At 36.2% G+C, this 21,791-nt stretch overlaps 1 protein-coding gene across 6 annotated transcripts in view; it reads left to right on the top strand.

The window, feature by feature from the left end:
- Nucleotides 1–21,791, top strand: part of CSGALNACT1 (chondroitin sulfate N-acetylgalactosaminyltransferase 1) — a 384,927-nt gene that overhangs the window by 238,896 nt on the left and 124,240 nt on the right. For 4 of the 6 annotated variants that reach the window (XM_031950808.1, XM_031950810.1, XM_031950809.1 and 1 more), the window contains one exon: nucleotides 18,853–18,969. The exons of 1 other annotated variant lie outside the window; for it this stretch is intronic. The gene's annotated coding sequence lies outside the window, so the exon portion shown is untranslated. Of the gene's footprint in view, nucleotides 1–18,247; nucleotides 18,970–21,791 lie in introns of those variants that run through there. One more of the 6 variants, XM_031950812.1, reaches the window with a different exon arrangement.

The following is a 21,791-nucleotide window of genomic DNA, read 5'->3' on the forward strand; positions in this document are numbered from 1 at the left end:
GTTGTGTTCCCTCCTTTTTAATCCTGGATTGTGATTCTTGTCATTATTGTCATTCATTTTGAGGGATTTCTCTTTTTTCATCTGGATCTGTGATGTCCTCTTTGTTGGAAACTTATGATCTGGGAATTCCCTTTACCCATGCAGATTAGCAACTCATTTGTGATTATATAGTGTTAGAAAATACCTAGATTCACTAAGATATTCAGTGAATTATCCATGGATCACTTCTATCAGTTAGAAGCAGCACTTGATTATAAATCTTTTTTTACCATGAGACTGATTCTTTATCCCCTATGACACACTGCTTCTCATGGCTAATGCTATCATTAGTCTATTTTTGCTAATTATAATGCCATTTCTTTTTTCTGTTCTCTGAAATTGCAATTCCAAGACTTAAAATTAGATGATATTAATGAAGAAAGATTATGTGGCATAGAGATGCTCTATAATATAAACCACTTGATATATATATATATATATATATATATATACACTTATAAAGTGTTTCTGATGCCCAAGTATTTTGGGGGTAATTTTTAAGGAGGAAGTTTTTCCCTTAAATTGTTCATAGTTTAGATGGGGAGGCAAGATACAAATATGTGAAAAGTAAAATAAAAATTTAAATAAATAATTCAAGACACCTTCTAGATATCACAAGGCGACATATGATACTCCATTGAATTGTATATCCATGAATTTGTATAGGATTTTAGGAGAAAGTTATAGATTATTGTTATAGTTTTTATTATAGTTATCAGTGTGATCTAGCACATCCAAAAGCAAATTCAAGATTATGTTGCTTTATGTCCAACATAATGCCTTGTCCATGGTAGGCACTTAATAAATTCTTGTTTAATTGCACAGAATGAATAAAATATACAGGGAATGTAACAGTGGATAGAGGACTAGACTAAGAGTCAGGAAGACTTGAGGTCAAGTACTGCATTTTATACATTCTGGCAATATCACTAAAATGCAATGGACTTACAAAAGAAACCAATTATATTGAAATATAGTAACATGAATATATTTTTTCTTTTTGTGACTTGCCTGGGCTCACACAGCTAGGAGGTTTTAAGCGTCTGAGGTCAAATTTGAACACAGGTCCTCCTGACACTGCACCAACTAGCTATCCCTAACATAAATATTTTTGAAAGTTCATGTAGCACAGTTTCTTCCCTGAGATTATAAATTACAAATAAATTGTTGATCTTCTTTAATGGAAGGAATTTCTATAAGAAGAGATGTATAAATGAAACCACAATCCATATCTTTTTTAATATCTAGAATGAATGAGGGATGTATTGTACCTCGTATCCTGCTCAGAAAATATCTAGGTTATGATACCATTTTTTCTTGTGTTCCATTTTAGGAAGGTGTGGCTGATTGGGAAGGTATGGTTGGGAAGGATAGTTGATTCAGTGCTAGACAGGAGTTGGTATCCAAGAACATCTTGATAGATTAGAGCATTGGGATAAGTTTTCTAACTATTTAAAATTTAATAAGGATAAATGGATGGTGATACCATGTTTAATGAACAGGGAGAACTGATCTCAGAGTCAGGAAAACCTGTCTAGGGTCTAGTATCTCCTAGTTGTGATCCTGGGAGAGATTGAAGAACTGGTAGCCCAGAGTGGTTAAGGGAGTATTAACATATTAAAAACTCTTCTGGTTTAAAGGGAAGGATTTGGGAAAGAGAGGAAGACACTCAGAAGAGTAGGACTAAACTTGGAAAAGATGATGTGGGGGCTAGTAGATAACAGCTAGCATGAGCAACTAGAAATATGCCGCTTGCTTTCAATGAGAGTCAGCCATTTAGTCCACAAACACTTATTTAGGGCTTACTATTTTTCAAGACCTGCCTGGAGGAAGCTAGATGATGCAGTGGATGGAACACTAGACCTGGAGTCAGGAAATTCAAAGCTGGTCTTAGATACATATTTTCTGTGTGATTCTGGGCAAGTCAATTAACCTCTACCTAACTCAGTTTTCTTATCATAAAATAGGGACAATGGTAACACTTATTTCCCAGGGTTGATGTGAGGATCAAATGAGATAATATTTGTAAAAGTGCTTTATGGATCTTAGTGCTATATAAATGCTAGCTATTCTGAACCTTTCAGTGCCCCAGGCAATTCTCTTAATTGCAGAGCCGGTATTGATCTGTGTCTGTAAAAAGAGAGATCTGATTAAAAAAAAACCCCAAAAATGTCTAACGTGTTACAGTTGGATGAAGATAGCCTGCTCCCCAATTGTAACAGGGAGGAGACATCATTAGAGAGCAGTTTGTCTGGAAAAGATCTGAGGGAATTTTAGTAGGTTGCAAGCTCAGTGTAAGTCAGTAGAATGATGGGGCAGTCAGAAAAGATCTAGAGCTGCAGTAGGAGGGATGTAGCTTCCAGGAATAAGGAAATGATCAGTGCAATGTATTCTTCCCAGATCAGGTCACATCATGTCAGTGCTGAGTACTCTACTTGGGAGATGATGGATAAACTAGGGAGCATTCAGTGCAGGACAACCAAGAGGGTACCTGGCGCTCAGTTCATGTCTCACGAGAATCTAATGAAGGGAGGAAGGGTCTTCTCTGGAGAAGAGAAGACTCAAGGCAACACAGTAAGGTATGTTCAAGTATTTGAAAGGTTGTTTTGTGGAAGGGGTGTGTGTGTATATGTCTAGCCCGATGTTTGGCCCTATGCAACACAATCAGGAGAATTGTAGGAGATTAGGGGGAGATGGATTTATAAAGCGGATAATCCAGTCCAGATGTCAAGAAAAAACCTTCTAATACTTAGAGGTGTCTGTTAGTTCAGTGTATTTCTCCAAGAGGTGGTTGGGAAGTCTTCAAGCAGAAGCTACAGGATCACTTGTTAGGTACATATATGTTGTAGGCATTCTCTTTCTTGTATGATTGACTTAGACTAATTCCAGGCTGTCTAACAACTCTAAAATTCTGTTGTACGCTCCAGCTTTCCCTCGATCAATAAATATATGTTTATTTCCTTCATTCCTACACAGTTCTGTGATTGGCATTGGGCATTCGAAGAAGGAGGAGACATGGTCCTTACGGTCAAGGAGCTTACAATCTAGGAGGAGTAATACAAAATCCAGTCCGTTATTTTTTGAGAGTCAAGCAATAAGAGAATAATTGAGAATTAAATAAAAAAATAATTGCGATACTTAATATTGGTGTTGTTGGAGTTCAGAGAAGGAAATAATCATTGTGGTCTGGAGTAGTCTCTGAAATTTTGTGGAGGAGATAGAGTATAAGCTGGACCCTGAAGGGTGAGTCAGATTTAAGTAAGCTTATGGGTATGGAAGGTATCTTTTTGTGGGAAAGAAGTGTGAGTAAGGGCATGGAGGTGTCTATTTGAAGGAAACAATGGAAGATTAATAGAGAGCTAGAGTAAGATCAAATAATGGAGGGGTTTGAGAGTCAAGGAGACAGAGATTCCTTGTGAAATTAGATATGAAAGATTAGGGAGCTTTTGTTGAAATGACTTGAGAAGATCAATGTTTTTGGCAACTGTATATCAAAATACACAGATATAGAGAGCAAATGACTTACCTTGCTTCACTCAGATAATTTCTATGTGAGGTCACATATTAAGTATTACAGGCATATACTGTATATGTTTCTCTCTATCCTATGAAGTAGGAAATATGAAGATTTTTGAATTGGAAAGTAAGGCAATTGATCTTTCTGTTTCCTACTTCGATCTTCAAATAGCAACAAACTAAAATGTCATTTTTACTCTTATTATAAGAAACACAAAACAAGTTTTTACTTGGTGGGCTATTAATCTCTTTCCTATTAGAGCAGCCCTTAAAACATTACACATATGCATTTTTTATGGGTATGACTATTAGTAGGTATTTTATTGAACCAGACTTGTAGGTTCACTGCCTAAACAAAAGATTGCATAGTTTTGTTTGTCTCTTCTGATGAAACTTCTGTGGCTAATAAGGGATTCAGAGATTACTCAGGGCAGTTCCATTTATCAGTTCTAGTTAGCCTTCATCCAATTTCTTTGTGCCGGTACTGGAATGGCAATTTTAAACCACTAAGCCTTATTGCCACATCGGATTTGCAACATGTCTTAAGGAGTGCTCTTTTAGATGAAGAGTCATTATTGTCTTTGAAACGATATAGGGCAATTTTCCATTGGATTTTTTGCCATCATGTAGAAAGCTGAAAACCACAAAATTAAAATAGGGAGAGTGGGTTTTTGTTAAATGGCCATTGTTCTCCTTTAGATTTTCCCAGTGGAACTGGAATCTTGGGAAATCTACACAGAGCTGATGACTATGATAGTAGAGACATTTTAATCTATTAAGAAGATGATGGCTTTCCCCTTTTGTCTCTCTTTCAAGGAACAGTTTAATGAGGTTTTTTTCCTTTTTTTTTTTCTTCCTGGTCCCTACTTGAACTCATAGCCATCTCCTCACTCATCCCACAGGCTCCATATGTATTTTGGCAGATCCCTAGTGGTTGAAGAGAGCTACCATAACATCTCTTTGGCAGAGGCTAATACAGTAGGTGAAAAATGCATTGCTAGAATCATTTTTTCCTCAAGCCTTTGGACCATACATAGAGTGGCTCCCTAAATGACTTATGAAGGTGGAGGAGGAGGGAGAGCAGCTTATCTAATAGGAGATTTAAAAAAAAATCTTCATTATTATTTGATTAATTTCTCTACATTTTTCATGCCTCTTTAAATTGTCATTCCCTGTGCATTTTATATATGCGTGAGATGGTTTATGTCACTTGGGAGTTTTCCATTTCTGATTCAATTTTCTCTTCCTTCTGCCTTCAGCCCTGCCAAGAAATACTTCTTCAAGCATTTCAATTCATCTTCTCTGGTTCCTGCTTAATGGGTTTTGCAGGGTCATCATCAGAGCATTTTCCCATTTGTGTGCTGCTTTTACTGGAGAATGTTGGGATCAATGCTTGATCAGCTCCCTTGAAAGTTGCTTCTTTAATGACAACCAATTACTTTTTTCTTATAGAGTTTAATGTTATGACTAACTGTAAGTTCACTGATGGCTGGTTAGTTTTTTTCCCCCACCACTTTCTACCTGCTTCTTGGGAGTGGGTAAGTGCTAACTCAATTACATTTTGCAAATATTTCTTAAGTATCTACATTGTGCATAACTTTGTGCTTCTGGCATAATATAGTGGAAAGAATATTAGAATTGGGGTTAGAAGACATGATTCAAATTTAAACTGTGACACTAGTTCAGTGTCAGTGGACAAGTCACTTAATCTCTATAAGTTTCTGTTTCCTGATCTGTAAAGTGGGGATAACAATAATAATTGTTATTTTACAAGGTTGTTAAATGACTTGCTCAGAGTTGTGCAGTTAGTGAGCGTCTGAGGCTGGATTTGAGGTCTTCCTAACTCCAGGCCCAGCCTTCTATTCACTATGATACCTAGCTATCTAAGGAAACCATAAGGAAACTGAGGCTCAACTGATTCACCCAGATAGTTAAACAAAGATTTGCATGGAGTAAATAAAGAATTGGAACCAGGCCTTTTCACTTCAAATCTGATTACAGCTACTGTTATTTGCTTACATAATAAAAATACTAAATGTTATCCCTAGGCAATGGAGAAATTTAAGACTTTTTTAAAAAGTTCTTTTCTTCTTTTAGTTTACAGTTAAATTAGGGAGTAAAGACATAAATCAGACAGGACATAGGTGGACAAGTAATGGGTACATCAAAAGGGTGCCAAACAAAATGCTTGCTCTACAAGGTCCATGGAGGGAAAGGCATGTAGAGTAGTTCAGTGCCTAGGACTTAATAGGTGCTTGATAAATGCTTGTTGATTTGACTTGCTATATAGTAGGAATGGAGAATTTTTTTCTGCCAAGGGTTATTTGGATATATGATATCATCCAAGGGCCATACCAAATTATTATCTTAAAGAACTCATGCACTGGAAAGTTGTTGTACCTAGCTTCAGCTTATCATTACCTGTGGTTACCTTAGGAAATAATTTGGAGGGCTTTATATGGCCTGTGGGCCAGACATCCCCCATGTCTGGTGTACAGGATAAGAGTGTTGCTGTTCTGTTGTTTGTTGTTCATTCTTTGTGACCCCATTTCCCTGGAAAAGGTACTGGCCATTTCTCTCATTTTACAAATGTGGAAACTGAGGAAAATAGGGTTAAGTGACTTGCCTATATAATTTTACCTTTTATTTAAGATGAAAGCAAATTTGCATACTAATAAGTTGGATGTGCTTGTTTACTTTTACATGAAGAAATAAATCTTGGCAGAATATTTGAATGCAGGATGTAGAGCAGAAAAAATTTTACTTTTTTACCATTGCTAAATTTTTCACAACTCTCACATTCAATTATGTGATCTTAACCCATAGTTTTGGGGACTTTGATCTAACGAATGGGAAGGAATTAGTCAAGTAATGATGGAAAATTAATATATTCTAATCACAAAGAATAGTTTCACTTAAGATTTGTAGGCTAGAGAAAGTTTTGGCAACTTAATATTTTTAAACACATCTGGAAGATTTTTTCCCCTCTTTCTTTGATCCTTAGCACCTATTTCCCTAATATTTTGTAGTTGACTCATTTTAGTCATGTCTGACTTTTCATGATCCATGACAGATATAACTGTAGTAGCTGGACATTTCCTTTTCCAGTTTATTTTACAGATTAGAAAACTGAGGTAGACAGTATTAAGCTGCTTGCTCAAGATCACATAGCTAGTAAATGTTCGAGGCCAGATTTGAATTCAGGAAGATGAGTTTTCCTGACTATGCCCAGGATTCTATCCATCGTACCATCTAGCTGCCCATTTTCCTAACATAACTATAATAAATATCTACTAGCCCCTACTAAGGTGTTGTGGGGTTTCATGATATAGTTCCATCTGTGTGACTGTGCAAGTGCTTTGGACTCTCTGGATGGAATCTAAATTTTTTTAAGAGTTGTTATCTTCATTATTTCTATCTCCCAGGAAACGGGGGACTTTACCAAGAAAACACTCACTTGGGAGCTCTGAGAATACTGGACTTTGCCAGAAATCTTGGCTCTCAGCTAAATGGGTGTTCTTCAGGTTGTGCAAAATGACCTTGCCCAGAAGGGGATAGGGATACAGCTGTATTCTCAGTAGAGCTGTGCTGGAAAGGAGGATTTCACAGGTGCGGGACTACATGTAAACAAAAATGTCCCTATAGCCCATTTTGGCAGGTCTGTTTTCTTCCCCATCTTCTCCTCTCCTCCCACTTAAAAAAAAACAAAGAATGGAGTATCAGTTGAAAAATATAAATAGCTTTAGTTTTTGAGTGTGATTCTTTTCATGCTCAGATTTGTTTGGGAATAGAGGGCTGACATATCGTCTGGAATCCCAAATGCTTGCTTGAGTAATTGTCCAACATCTGAATCATGTTATGATTTATAAATGTTGTCCAAGTTGTGGATATATTCTATTATAGACTATAAGAATCAAATGTAAAAGTATGTGAAGAAAACAGGCTTGGCTCTGAGCTCCTACTTACTATGCCTGTTCTTGAAGGTTTAATTAACTCTTTCTTGCTACTGATTCAGGCAAAGGCCTTTGCATCCAGCCCCCAAGTGTGTTCTCTCTCTCTCTCTCTCTCTCTCTCTCTCTCTCTCTCTCTCTCTCTCTTTCTCTCTTCTTTTACTATTTTGTATGCTTTATTGATTATGCTAAATTCTAACTTAAGACACCACACACTTTTTGACCTTCCTAGTCCTTGAGTCTTCTAGAAAGCCTGAATCTAAATGATGCTTAATTAATTTCCCTCCATCTTTTTCTTCTGATACTTTAATGAAAAGTCTGATAAATTATCAATAGTCTCTCTTTCCTTTAATACTTTTGAACCATCTTTTGAGCAAAGATATGTCTTTACATGGAAAATGAGGATATAAATTTAGAAATAAGTTATTACAGATATAATAAGAAATAATCCAGTACAGACTGAATGGTGCCTCAACTTTTAAGTTACTCTCCTTAGCTACAACTTCCCAGGCCTAATTTGGCCGTCTTTATAAATGGTAGGCTCAACAACAATATTATATGGACAATCAATTCTGATTGACATGACTCCCAATTATATTTAAATTTTTAAACAATTATTTAAAAATTTTTTGAATTCCAAATTCTTTCCTTCTCTCTTACCCTTTCTCCCTCCTTGAAAAAGTAACCAATTTGATTTTGATTCTGCATGTGAAATCATGCAAAACATATTTTCACATTACCCATGTTCCAAAAGAAAACCCAAGCAACATAAAACAATAAATATAAAAGAAGTAAAAAAAAATATGCTTCTGTTTACATTTAGAGATTATCAGTTCTCTTTCTGGAGGTGGAAAGCATTTTTCATTGTGGGTTTTTTGGAATTGTCTTGGATCATTGTTTTAATCAGAATAGCTAATTTTTTTCACAATTGATTCATCCTTACTATATTGCTATTAATGTGAATGATCTCCTGATTCTGGTCACTTCACTTTACATCAGTTCATATAAGTCTTCCCAGGTTCTTCTGAAACCAAGATATTTTCCATAGCACATGTTGATCATCCTGTTAATGAAGAAGCAAACTAAAATAGCACCCAGAAGAGGATATCTAAAAGTTTTATATCTGTAATAGGGTCAGCATGACATTCTCTTTCTCATCCCTGATTATTTATTAATAACATTAATAATTATATTAATTAATAATAATATTAATAACATTACATTTCTTATACTATATACACATATTTACTCAGATGGCAAAATTATTTTTTTTACCCTCTATATCATCTTTCACATCAGTTCTCTTTTCTCAACTCACATCACTACCTACCCTGTTCAAGCCCTGTCCAGATCAGGGCTTCTTAACTTTTCCCAATCATAAAGAAGTTAATTTTAAGACAATTTCTTGGCATACATATAATTTTACTTTTTTTTTTTTTTTTTTTTTCTGAGACAGCTGGAGTTAAGTGCCTGAAATCAGATTTGAATTCAGATCCTCCTAACTTCAGGGCTGATGTTCTATCTACTGCATCACCTAGCTGTTCTCAATTTTACCAATTTTTAAGATGAAAGCAAATTTATATACTAATGAGATGAATGTGCTTGTTTATTTTTACATAAAGAATTAAATCTTGGCGGAATATTTGATACTGCAGGATGTAGAGCATTTAGAAGCCTACTGTTGCCAACTTTTTCACCACCCCACATTTAGTAACAAAATTATGATTTATTAACAGAAAAGTTTGATTTGTATATCTATTTTATATACCTGTGGACTCAGGGTCATGTAAAAATTTCTCATGGAAAAAGGGTTTGCAAATGGAAAAAATTTAAGAAGCCCCAGTCTAGACTATTGCAGTACACTCTTAATGATCTTTCTGCCTCAGATTTTTCCCTCTTTTATCCATTCTTCACAAAACTGCCAAACTTATTTTCCTAAAGGACAAATCTGAGCACACCACTTTATTACTCACTAAGCTCCAGTGGCTCCCTATTACCTCTAGGTTTAAATATAAATTTTCCTATTTGATATTTAAAATGTGAAACATTTAAATGTTTCACACCCTATGTGAACAGACACAGAGACAGAAAAGAATAATTCATGGGGGATTAAAAAAGGTTCCTTTTCTGAGGTCCCTTCCTTGGATATGTATGAATTTAATTCTTTTTCCCTCTCCACCTCCCATCTCTTTGTCTTTGTGTTGGCTGTCCTCCACACATGAGAAGCTCCTTCTTCCTATACCTCAAAAGATATTGTACTTCATTATTCAGTTCTTCTACATGATATAAATCTTCAGACTCTCCCAACTGCTAATGTGTTCTCTAAGTGACCTTTATTTATTCTGTGTACATTTATCTATGTACATGATATCTCCTCCATGGAATCTAAGACCCTTGCCAAGTGTGTGGATGCTTCCTCGTAATCCTGCTGCGAGGGGAGACCGAGGCTAGAAGATTGCTTGAGTTGAGGAATTCTGATCTGTCATAAAGCTGAAGTGAGCATCTGCACTAAGTTTGAATCATTCAGATGGTGAACTCCATCTCAGTTGGGTGGGAGGGTACTACATCACCTAAGGAGGGTGGAATCAGTCTGGGATGGAAATGAAACTGATCAAGGTTCTGTCAATCAGCAGTAGGATCAGGACCACTCATGGCCATTATACTTCCAATCTGGACAAGATCTGGAGACCTAGTCTCCGGGGGAAAAAATAAGTGCCTCGAAAAAAGGAATATAGTTAATGCTTCATTTGTCTATTTGTGTATGTATGTGTGCTTCCAGAACCTGATAATTACCTGGCAAATTGTAGTTTCTTAATAAAATGCTTACTTTCTTGATTGTTCCCATGAATCCTGTAGCATGGAAACTTTCAAATTAATGTCTTTTGACTCTTAAGTCCTTCCCCTCTCATGCTATCTTTCATTCATGTTGACTTGCCCTTTTTATTAATATCATAAGGTTTTGTGGGTCAACGAAAGGACACTATTGCAATGAGTGAGCATAAAACAGAAATTCAGAACTATCCCTAAGACATGAACAATGGCAGTTGGTGTCCAGTGTGGCTTCTCCTATTGTTGGGCTCAGGAAACCAGAAGATGCTTGTGGTAACAACCCATCAAGATCATTTTTAAAGAAAAATATCACACTGAAGACTAATATTCATGAAGTGACTAAAATAACGGAATCGTTTTCTTTGTGGGGAAAGGAAGAAAGAGAGTTTACCTTGACCTGTAAACTACCTGAGAAAAATTATAGAAAATTATATTTGAAAGTGCTTTTTCTAATAAAAATACTCAGAATCTGCATAAGTCCATTTTCTGTTCTGTGCTGCATTTGTCAATAGGGAAATTGCACAACTCTCTGTGGAGAGTAACATGTCAGAGTAGTTCAGCCGAATATTATTTATTAATGAGAACATTTGCAGCAAATTCCAAGCTCACAAAAGAAACCTCAGGCCAGGAAAAGCAGAAGAATTTATATGGTTGAGTCAAAAAGCCTCATATTGCTTTTAACTTTAAAAAACAAGAGAAGTTTAGGTAGAAATTGGATAATACTTATTTTTCTATAGTGCATTTTGTTTTATTTTAGGGGGTTAGAAGGGAGCTTAAAGTTGGATATAGAAAAAAATATAGATTGTAGATATTATAAAAATGGAAAGGAAACTGGCCTAGGAACCAGATAATTTTCCTCTTCCCCCACAACCAATAGAAACACTATGGTGTAGGGAAGGGGTTCTTCATTTCAGCAGGCTGGTGAAGACTTTGTACCCCTTGTGCTAGTCAGCTAAATGATGTAGTGAATAGAATGCTGGACTTGAGGGTCAGGAAGATCTGAATTCAAAACCTATCTCAGATACTTATATGGATCTTGGACAAATCATTTAACCCTTTTTGCCTGTTTCTCAAGCATAAAATGGGGATAATAATAGCACCTACCTTAAAGCATTGTTGAGAGAATTAAATGAAACAATATTTTACGTATTGCAAAAAGCACAGTTTTTATTCATACATACATATATATGCTACTTATTCTTAGAATATTTCAATTAAATTTTAGTTTTTTTCAATCAAAAATCATCTTCTCACCCTCCCATGCTTGCTTACCCCTTGAATGAGAAAGAAAGGAAAACAAAACCCTTTTTACCAAGATGTATGTCAAGCAAAACAAATTTCCACATTGGCCATGGCAGAAGAAGAAGAAGAAGGAGAAGGAGGAAGAAGAAGGAAAGAAGAATGACAACTTTTCATTCTGTTTTTTAAGTCCTTTATCTATTAGGAGTTAGGAAACATGTTTCATCATGAGACTGTTGGAATCATGTTTGGTCATTATGTTGATCAGATTTCCTAAATCTTTCAAAGTTGTTTGTCTATAATATAATTATTATTTTAGAATATCATCATTATTTGTTTATAATATCATTGTATAAATGAAGTATAGCCCACTTCACTCGGTCATTTCGCTCAAGTTTTTCCAGGTTTCTCTGATACCATCACCTTCATCATCTCTTATAGCTGTATAGTATTGCATTATATTCATATACCATAACTTATTTAGCCATACACAACTTATTCAGTTAATTGATAGGTACCTTGTCAGTTTCCAATTCTTTTTCACTGTAAAAATAGCTATAAATATTTTTGTTAGAATTCTCATTGTTTTGGACTTATCTTTCTCTTAATCTACCCTCCCTCTAATTCTCCCTTCTCTCTTCTCACCTTTTCCTTGTATTTGTTTTGAGTGAAATGTATTTCTGTACCCGAATTTATGTATGTTTATTCTTCTCTCTTTTGACTGTTTTAGATGAGTGAGATTTAAATGTTAGTTTCCCCTCCTACTCCATCTTCCTTATATGTATAGATTTCTACTTGAACATTCTGATTGTGAGATAATTTTTCCTAAACTTCTCCTTTCTTCCTCTCCCTAATGTTTTCCTTTTCCTCACTCTTTCCATCCTTCCATTAAGATCAATAAAGACAATAGATTCATCCCCAGACCTTCTACTTAGACTCCCTCTATAACCTTTGATAATGAGATAATCCAGAGGGGATGCATGTATCATCTTCCTGTATTTAAATGTAAGCAGTTTATTCTTGTTAATCCTTTTAGGATTATATATTTATCTTTACCTTTTTATGTTTCTCTTGGTGCTTATATTAGAACATCAAAGTTTCTCTGTAGTTCTGGACTTTTCATCAGGAATGCTTAGAAGTCCTTATTTCATTAAAGGTCCCTTTCTCCCCTTGTGGAACTATGTTTATATTTGTATAAAATCATATTTTAGATGCATAATATAAAATAGGATATTACAAAGGACACCATTTATTTTGAAATTACTATAAAATATTTTTTTTTTTAAAAAGAAAAGTTCATGGACCCAAGTTAAGGACTCCTGTACCAGATGATCTCTGAGATCTCAAAGAAAGAGGAAGCCAGTATGGTGGAAAGAATATCAGATTTGGTTTCAAAAGATCTGGTTTTGAATCTGTACTTTACTACTTCCTATCTACATGACTCTGGACAGTCACTTTCATGTCATGAATGCTCCAGTTTTATGTTTTGTAAAATGAGGTGGTTGGACATAGACAACATCTGAAACAGGATTTCTTAACTTTTTTGTATCTTATAGACTCCCCTTTGGCAGTCTGTCAAAGCCTGCAGATTCTTTCTCAGAATAATGTTTTTAAAGCGAATGCACAGGATTATAAAGGAAAATAATTATATTGAGATACTATTACTAAAATCTTTTTAAAAAATCCTGTCAATTAAAAATTGTTTTCATATGTAATTGGGAAAAATAAAATATTAAAATAAGAAATCTAAAACAGTTTTTGGACTCAGGATTAAGATTTTTTTTTTTTTGGTGATAGAGCCCTAGATTTGGAGTTTTTGAGTCCTGATTCTGCTATTTACTAGCATGAACAAGTCTCACTACTTCATTGGACCTTAGTTTTCTCCTTTGTAAAATAAGAAGCCTAGTGTAGATTATCTCTAAGGCCCCTTTCAGCCTAAAATTCTCTTATTTTACCATTCTCTGTATGACTTTAAACTTAAAGTTGCTACCTCAGTTTAACACATGGGCAGAATGGGAATATTTTTTACCCTGTATATATCATGGGAATAGCACGTTGGGAAAAATAAATTAGATTACCAACATCAGGTGCTTCACTTTTATGGAATGATACAATGTAAAATTAAATAGATAATAAATTATATTGTTGGTAATGATAACTTTCCTTATAATCATCCTATAAGGTCGGCCAAGTCAGGATTATTATTGTTTTTTGCCCTTTTTGGAGATAAGGAAATAAGGTGAAGAAAGATGAAATTACCAACCCACAGTTATAGAATTAGGAAAGGTCAGAGCTAAGACTGAAACCTAGGTCTTGGATTGCTTTATCTTGTATTGACTTAGCCATGTTATATCTCTTCCCATCCCCAGCAGTAGAATGTAAGCTCCTTTTGGGCATGGACTATTTTTCATTTTCTTAGTTATATCGTTTGCATATGACATTTGCTGAAAAAAATAATGCTTGCGTTAAACGTTTGATCCACGGTCCACCACATTTTGCAAAGCACCATGCTACTTTAGACCTATTAAGAAACATTTATTATACAGCATGTCTCCAAAGTCTTGGTGAATTTAAACTCTGTTTGTGGCACATTATGCTTGGCACAGTGGGGAGTAAAGAGATTTGTGAGTCTAGTTAGAGAGACAAGATAAGCACCTTCAAGAGTTAGCAAGCAGAATGAGGCAATCACAATATCTGCCAGGACAAGTATTATGGACAATAAGGGCTTTGGGAATACAAAAGGAAAATAGATCCCAAGAACTAGAGGAATTACAAAATCAGTGCATATGAAGCTTGGGCAAGATCTTAGTAATCATCTAGTCAAAATTGATACCTCCCAAAGAAATCCCTGGTATAACATTTCTCTCTGCTTGAACATTTCTAGTGTCAGGAGATTTAATTCTCATAATACAAGAAGTGGTCTTATTGAACCAAAATTTGCTTTCTTGTAACCTCTGACCATAAGTTTTAGGTCTGACCTGGGACCAGATAGAATAAATCTAATTCTTCTACTATTTAAAGACAATGATTACCGCTCTTCTGAGCCTTCTCTTGTCCAGCTTAGATATCCCCAGGATTGCACAAAATTCCACAATTTTAATAAATGTAGCTGATAGTGTTTGAGTTGGAGTGAGGAAGACCTGATCTTGAGTCCTGTCTGGGGTATTTGCTTGCTGGGGTACTTTGGGCAAATCAGTTGACCTCTGTCTCTTTAAAATAGGTGTAATCATAGCATCACTTTCCTTATTGTGAGGATCAAATGAGATAATTTTTATAAAATACTTTGCAATCATTAAGGCACTACATAAATGTCAGTCTGCACAAATATTATTTGGCACAAGAGATAGAGTACCCTCAAGGAGAGTTAACAGTTGCCTACCTGGGAAAGGCATTGTGTTGCAATGGGAAGATGAAGACCTGTGTTTCAGTAATTCTTTAAAGTTTCAGTTTGTTGATCTATAAAATGAAATTGGATTAGATGACCTCACAGGTTTCTTCCAGCTTTAAATCTGTGGTTCTATGATTCACAGGTGAGATATTTACAGATTGGGAACATTTTTCTAAGGTCTTATCTTGTTAAATTTTTGACATTTCTCCTCCTCCCCATCATTTCCAATCAATATTCACACGTCTAGTTTTTTTCTCTCCCTTAAAGTGGTTTCTTGACAGTTGCTTGGGTTATAGAGCAATGATTTTACCTCAGATTATTCAATTTTAAGTGAGGTCTTAATTTCAGAATCCTAGGAGGCTTTTCAGAAGGAGGATTAAAGAGTTCCTGGGGTATAAGCACAAATGACAGTAGGCCATTTTGTTTTCAAATTAACAATCTAAGTTAGTGAAGAAGCTCCTCAAAGGAAGTCATCCACATAGAAGATACTATGTGGAGCTTTGGCGAATGAATATTAGGCTAAGTTGAGAACTTTAGGATTTCTCTGCTGGGAAAGTATAGAATTTTTAGCATTTTCAGTAATGGGGAATGACAAGGCAGGTTGTCTGTCCATGATCTTATTTTGCTTTATAGAACACATATATTCCAGAAAAGTTGTGTCATGTTTGAAGTTTTTCAGAGTCACGTGGTTTTTCTTTTACTGACTTACATTATGATTTCAGAACTGCTTTACCTTGATTTCTGATTGACATTCAGTTGGCTGTGGTTCTTGGCAGCTCAGTTTAATTTCCATGCCCTCCTACCATCAATTATTTTTTAACATAATTTTCAAGTTGAATGGAACTCAAGAATTCAGCTGCTCCAGTGCCTTCATTTGAAAGATGAGGAAACTGATCCCTTGAGTTAGTAAAGTGACTTGGGTAGGTTCCTGAGTGAAAGCCCAGAGCTCCATGAGGTTTTATATGCTTCATAGACTGCTTGGGGAGCCATGTGGATCATACTGGCTTCTTGAGTCAGGAAGACTCATCTTCCCACATACAAATCCTGCCTTACACTTCCTACCTATGTGACTCTGGGCAAATCACTTAACTCTGTGTGCCTCAGTTTCCTCTTATGTAAAATGAGCTGTGAAAGGAAATGGCAAATTACTCCAATATCTTGCCAAGAAAACACCAAAATGAAGTACCAAAGAGTAAGATGCAACTGAAACAACTGAACAATTTTTCAAAGTATTTTCACTTTCCTGTAAAGAAAGTTAGATTTATTACTTTTTTTATTCATATAAACAATATGATGAATTCATGTCTTCTGTTAGATGTAATAAAATCTGTTTTATATTTAACGTTTGCTTAACCTCAGTATTTGCTTGGGAATTGAGGTTTCTTTACCTCTTTATTGAAGAGACCTCAAGATGACCTTAATACTGAAGTTTCAAGGGGAACTCTGTGTGGGGAAAAATGAGCCAAATTTTGATTTCTCAGGGGAAAGTTGAGTTTGGGACATAAGCCAAAGAAAGCGATTTGTGAGAAATCCTTAAAGTTAATTTATCATTATTTTGCTAGTTGTTGCTTGTAGTTATTACCTTGATAAGTTGTATAGAAAAGAGGGAGCTGGTCAATTGAAGGGGCATGTGTGCAAGGCTTCTTATATCCCCTCTATAGCTTTTCTGGGTTGCTACTGGTAGAGGGATGTCCCAACAGAAATAATAGAATTATGTGAAAATCTCAGGCATAAACTTGTGGTTAGGTTGATGTCTTGGCAAGAGAAGGCCATCCTCTGCAGCAGGAATTGGATTTAGATGTTTGGTGAGCCGTCCCCTTTAGCAGACTCACTGTTTCTCAGTTGTCTGCAGGGAGGACTTAAGCCCAAGTGGCAGGGATACTTGATAAGAATTTGCTTTTCCTTTCTTTCATGAAAGCCAGGGGTAGAAATAAAGGTATTTAAGAGTTCAAGGAAACAACACCATTTAGGCTTTTGTGTGCGAATTGTTTTAGAAAACCTTTATTATTATAGAATTTTCTTTTAAAAGTTTTTATTGATATATTTTGTTTTTAAGTAAGCTAGATTTTCTCTTGTATCTCTCTTTACCTTTCTAAAGAGATCATCCTTTATGATGGGATTTTCAAATTGAAAAAAAGAAAAGAGGTTTTTGCTGTTCAGTTCATAACTATTTTCAGTTGTGTTCAATTCTTTGTGTTCCCATTTGGGATTTTCTTAGCAAAAATACTGACATGTTTTGCTCATTTTTCAGACGAGGAAACTGAGGTAAACAGGATTAAGTGACTTACTCAGGGTCACATAGTAAGTGGCTGAGGTCAGAAGTGACCTCAGGAAGATGAGTCTTGCTGAGTCCAAATCCAGTGCTTTCTCTACTGTGCCATCTAACTGCCCTATAAAACGGGTAGAAGAGGGAAGAAAAGATCAGCAAAACCAATTAATACATAAAAAAGTCTGATTTTATGCATAGTGTTCCACACTCCTAGACCTTCTACCAACAATCATAGTCCCCTCCCCTTCTCCTGCCCTTTAGTCCCTGAAAAGAAGTGAGGGGAAATATCTTCTTATATCTTTTCATTGAAACCAAGGTTATTCTTTATACTTTATTGTTATTGTTTAGTGATTCTTCAATTATGTCCTACTCTGTGACCCCATTTGGGATTTTTCTTGACAAAGATGTAGAATGATTGGCCATTTTCTTCTCCAGATCATTTTACAGATGAGGAAACTGAGGCAGACAGTTAAGTGATTGCCCGGGATCACTCAGTTAGTATGTGTCTGGGGTCAGAGTTTTACTCACAAAAATGATTGTGCCATCTAGTTGTCCCCCTTTATACATACTCACCTTAATAGAGACAAACAGGTGTTCATAAAAGCTGAAAATCCCCCTTTACTCTTACCATCTATCCATACATAATTGCATTTGTGGAAAGTCTCAGATCCATTAGGTCATATATGTATGTATAAACAGATACAGATCAATGTGTATGATGTGTGTGTATATATATATATATGCATATATATATTTTATAGACATACACATACCCTAATTTCTTCCTTCATGGAAAGCACTAATTTTTTTCCTTAAAGAAATAAGAAGCTTGACAAAGCTCATGTATCTTTCCCTAGCTCTGGGGCATTTGAGGGAGGAGGCTGGAATGCTAATGAAAGAGAATAGTCAATAAATTGAATGTAGTTATTGTGAATTTTAGAAAAGACATTTTCTGCCTTGCTGTGGGGGAATGGGCTTTCTTTTTGAAATGACCTTTTACTGTGTTAGCAGCAATAAGCATTCTATTTTCAAGCCAGCCTGCCTCACAACGTGTAAGTGGGACTGAGCTCCTGCCTTCAGCAGAGACCTGAGTGGGACCCAGCTAGTTGGAGCAGGGTGGTGCACGATGGCTATTTGCCTGGCTGCTGTGAAATTTCTAGCCTCCGGTGTGGCAGTTTTCAGCGATGATTTTGGATTCATATGCAACGATGAAAAGGATGATTGGATTGCTACCCAGTCATTCTCCTCTTTGCCATTTAGGGGGAGGACTACCATGTCCGTCTTTGGTAGCTTTGAGCCAAAGGGTGTTTGTATGTCAAGATAATGATGTACAGTGGAAAGAAACAGTTCATAGAGCTCGACTCACCGAAGATATTTTGAAGCATTGTTTCAGGAAGCAGCTTTTTCTTTTTTCTTCCAGTTAATTTTTTGGGGAATACATCCGAAGTCCTGATTCATCTCATTTCTAGCTGCAGGAAAACTGCAGTTTGAAAGCACCTCAGGAGACATTTGAATGTTCCTGTACATCATTTACCACTATCCTTTTAATAGTTTTTGAGGAAGTACGGGTCAGAAGTTAACTGGCCCCCTTCTCAGTGAATGTTATTCATGCTTTTGTACAGGAAAGCTTGCTGGTTGGGCCATTTCCTTGGCTGAAACATCGGCGAAACGGAAAGCTGGCGATTTAGAAATCTAAACCTCTGCTGGCATTTAGGAGCCCCAATGGAGGGGTCTACCTGGTGAGTAGGAAACAAAAAAAGCAACTTGGGGATCTGGGGGAGCTCTTGCACATCTGCTTGGGTATTTCCCAAAAGTTATGTTTTCTTTTCATAGCAAGAGGCCATTGGTCTGAATTCTTTTGCTTCAAGAAATGACAAAATATGTGAGGAAACTAGAAGGAATGTTAGGGGGGTGGGTGGGGATATTTACTCTGCATTTGACCTTCATGGAGGTATTGGGTAGTTAAGAGATTTGTCCAGAATTGTTTAGACTACATACGACCCAACAGAATTTGAACCAGACTCCCATGGCTCCGTGTATCAGTTTCCTTTTCAGTAAAAATGTAATAATAAGGGAGTTGGGATAGAAAAGATAAAATGAGACTATGAATGAGAAAACTTTTTTTCTGAGTACTTTGAGTTTTAGAGAGGATCAGAGTGGGGGGGGTTGTGATTGCCTCTGAAATAATAATAAGAAGAAAAATATCTAGCATTTACATAAGGTTTGCAAAGCCCTCTGATCCTCATCACAAGCCTGGGAGGGAGGTTTACCACCATTATATAGATGAGGAAACTGAGGCTAAGTAATTTACTTGGGATCACACAGCTTGTGTTTCAAGTGTTTCAAGGCTGGATTTGAATTCAAGTTTTTCTATCTCTATGTCCAGCTAGTTATCTTCAGACACAGGCTATTTTGTGGTATAAACCCCCAATTCTACAAGCTATCTTTTTATCAAATTAATTTGTCTGGCCTTGAAGGCTTTTCCAGTTTTAAGAGTTTCTAATCAAAATTCTCTTTGGGAAAATGTGTGGTTTTTAGGACTTACCCTAAGGTGATTGATTGACTGTTCTGTCCCTCCCAGGATTTGCCTTCACTTCTAGATACTAGAACTTCTTTTAGGGAGTGTTAGTTTGGCAGTTTAACCTTTCTTTTAAGGTATGGAAAAATTATGAAATCTGGATGTCTTCCTCTTTCATGGGGAAATATGTTTTGATGAAAAACACTGATACCAATGTTGTATAAAAAGAAACTTAATTATTCATAATAACAAAACAGGAATTAGCTGAATTTACTTTTGAATTGTCTGGGGGCGTTATATGACTAATCCAGAAAAATTAACTCAGTAGGGTATTGGTCATTAAATAAAAAATTTGGGGGCAGCAAGGTGGCAAGGTAAATTGAACACCCACCTTGGAGTAAGGAAGACCTCAGATCTGCTCAGACAATTCCAAGCTGCGTGATCATGATTACTTCCAAAAACAAAACAAAACAAAACAAAGAAGTAACAATATGATAGAGTAAAAAGAACATTGAAGTTGAATAAGGAGAGACTTGGGTTAGAATCCTGGCTTAACATGTCACAGCTGGATGTCCCTGGGAAAGATATTGGCTTTATCTTTTGAGTTTGCTCATATATAATAATGATGTTTGCACTGATGACTCTGCCACCTTTAAAGCACCTGAAAATGTGAATTGTTGAATTGTTGCTTGGAGGTACCATGAAATAATTATTGTTAACTAGGATTGCTAACCATAAAGGAATCCTATTCATGAATACCTGAGTCCTCGAAACAAAACAAGTTGGTGGTTTGGAAACCACAATGGGAAGATTTTTATAAACAGAACAGCCGTGAGGGGGTAAGTCTTGGAAGAATATCAGTAGAGCCCAAAGTATCTGAGACATGAACTCAGAGCCCTGTGCCTTAATTTACCCATTTTAAAACATTCTGGGATGCACAGGATAGTGTGCTTTTGACTTGTGAGAGTTGGGTATGTGCATAACTATAAAACATCATCATAAATTGTGTGTGTGTGTGTGTGTATGAGATCTTTTCAATGCAAAGAGGATTGCATCATTCCATTGTGCTTTATCTTCAGATGTAAACTTTTGATTTAGTCCACTTAAAGTATCATAGAGGCAGTTGACATGGTGGATAGACTGCTAGATCTGGAGTTGGAAAGACCAGAGTTCAAATCCTCCTTCAGATATTCACTGTACAACTTTAGGCCAGTTATTGGTGAGTCTCAGATTCCTCATCTGTAAAATAGAATGATAATAGAACTTAGTTCACACAGTTTCTGTGAGAACCAAATGGGATAGCATATATAAACTGCCTTTTAAGCCTTAAAATTCAGCATCATTGATACCTATTTTGCTGTTCTACAGGATACTCCAGTTCTTCCCATGTTTTTGACTTTGTCTTTCTTAATAGTGAAGTAGTTAAAATGGTGTATTACTCATTAACATTACTTTCCTGTTTATTAGGGGCAAAAATGACCTAACCACCTTATGTGTCCACTTAGTCTATTTTCTTCAGAGGAGATGGCCTGTTTGTCTTTCCTGTCTTCTGCATTGTCCCCCCCACTCTAATACCCATAAACCTTGAACTAACTTATTATAGTAGTGACCCTCTGACAGAAGTCTTTCTGTCGTCAAGCCCTAGATTTTGGCTTGATGAACTTATTTTCTAGCTTGACTCCTTTCCTCCTGGACAGAGTGTTCCAGTGCTCAGTTTAGTCTGTAAAAGAGGCTACTGACCCCTTTGGGTCCATATTAGGTAAGACTCAACTCTTCACCGAAAAGTTGATGAATTATTCAGTGCTGAAAGGAATAGATCCTTTTATTTAGTATGTTTCAGGTTAGGTCCCCAAGCTAGCTGAGCAGGAGGCAAGGATCACAATGTGAGGGCAAAGAGTTGAGCACCTTCCTAGGGCTAGGGCCATATTTTCAATCTAGGATAGCCTTCTACAAGGGCCATGACTGACACCCCCAAGCAGGATTGAGAAGGGATGGGATCCAACCAGGTAGCTGATGATCTTCAGGATATGAGAGGAAGAGGTC

This window comes from Sarcophilus harrisii, chromosome 2, assembly GCF_902635505.1.
Source record: "Sarcophilus harrisii chromosome 2, mSarHar1.11, whole genome shotgun sequence".
In the NCBI taxonomy this organism is placed as follows: domain Eukaryota; kingdom Metazoa; phylum Chordata; class Mammalia; order Dasyuromorphia; family Dasyuridae; genus Sarcophilus; species Sarcophilus harrisii.